Genomic DNA, 1583 nt, shown 5'->3' on the forward strand with positions numbered 1-1583 from the left:
ACTTTTATTGGGGGCTCTTACATCTCTTATCACAATCCATGCATTCCTCCAGTGTGTCAAGCACATTTGCACATATGCCACCATCATCATTTTCAAAGCATTGTCTTCCCACTTGAGCCCCTGATATCTGCTCTCTATTTCTTCCCCCATCCACCCTCCCTCACGAACCCTTGATAAGTTGTAGATTATTTTTTTCCATATCTTACATTGTCCTCCGTTGTCCCTGACTCACTTTTCCATTATTTGTCCCCCTGGGAGGTGGTTCTAGTTTGGACCTTGTGATGGGTCCCCCCTTTCTCCCCAACCCTCCTCTAATTCTCCTGGTATCTCTACTCTTCTTATTGGCCCTGAGGGGTTTTTCTATCCTGGATTCCCTGTGTTGCAGACTCTTATCTGTAGCAGAGTGCATGTTCTGGTCTAATCTGATTTGTAAGGTAGAATTTAGGTCATGATAATGGGGTGAATGAAGCATCAAAGAGCTAGAGGAAAGTTGTGTGTTTCATTGATAATCTACTGCACTCTGACTGGCTCATCTCTTCCCTGTGACCCTTCTGTGAGGGCACATTCAATTTTCTACAGATGGGCATTGGGCCTCCACTACATACCTTCCCCACCTCCCCACCCCAGATGCCTGATACCACATCCCATTGACACCTCATGATAACACAAACTTGTGTGTTTCTTCCATGTGGGCTTTGTTGTTTCTCAGCTTGATGGCCTCTTGTTTATTTTCAAGACTTTAAGAGCCAAGACACTATATCTTTTGATAGCTGGGCACCATCAGCTTTCTTCACCACATTTGGTTATGCAACCGCTTCATCTTCAGTGATGAGGTCAGCAAGGTGAGCATCATGGAATGCCAGTTTAATAGAACAAAGTGTTCTTACATTGAAGGAGTACTTTATTTGAGGCCCAATTTCCATCTGCTACCTTAATACTAACCCTATAAATATATGCACATAGATATATTTCCCCATTGTCATATATACATATATTTACATATGTACATGCCTATATTTAGACCTCTATAAATGTCCTTTGCCTCCTGGTTCATTCCTCTATTTCCTTTTTACTTCTCTCTTGTCCCACAGTCATGTTTGGCCTTTGTTCAGGTTTAGTAATTCATTGCTGCTACATTGCCCTTGATTGAGCCCCACTAGGCATCCTACAACCTTTCTTCCATTGATTTTAGTTCACTTGTTCCCTTGTCCCTGGATTTGTCCCCCTCCCCTTCCTTTCTCCCATGTCCCCTTCTGTAGTATCTCCCCAGAACCACTGGTCCCATTCTTTTCATCTCCAAAGTATTTATCCCACCTATCTTATCTAAGTGGGCATGCACATGCATTAATAAGTGCAAAAAACAAGCAAAGCCAAATAAAACAACAAAGTAAGTCAAAACAAACAAAACAGCACTAGCAAAAAACAAACACAAAATAACAATAACAAAAAGAAAGCAACTGGACCTAATGTGGGGGTTTAAGTGGAGAGAAAATGTTTTGAGAATGATGTACAAATGCGCTTTACACAATTTATGTGTGTATGGATTGCGATAACAGTTGTATGAGCCCCTAATAAAATGTTTT

This window comes from Echinops telfairi, unplaced genomic scaffold (genome assembly GCF_000313985.2).
Source record: "Echinops telfairi isolate 266 unplaced genomic scaffold, ASM31398v2 ScPeMD7_7416;HRSCAF=8454, whole genome shotgun sequence".
NCBI classification, from domain to species: domain Eukaryota; kingdom Metazoa; phylum Chordata; class Mammalia; order Afrosoricida; family Tenrecidae; genus Echinops; species Echinops telfairi.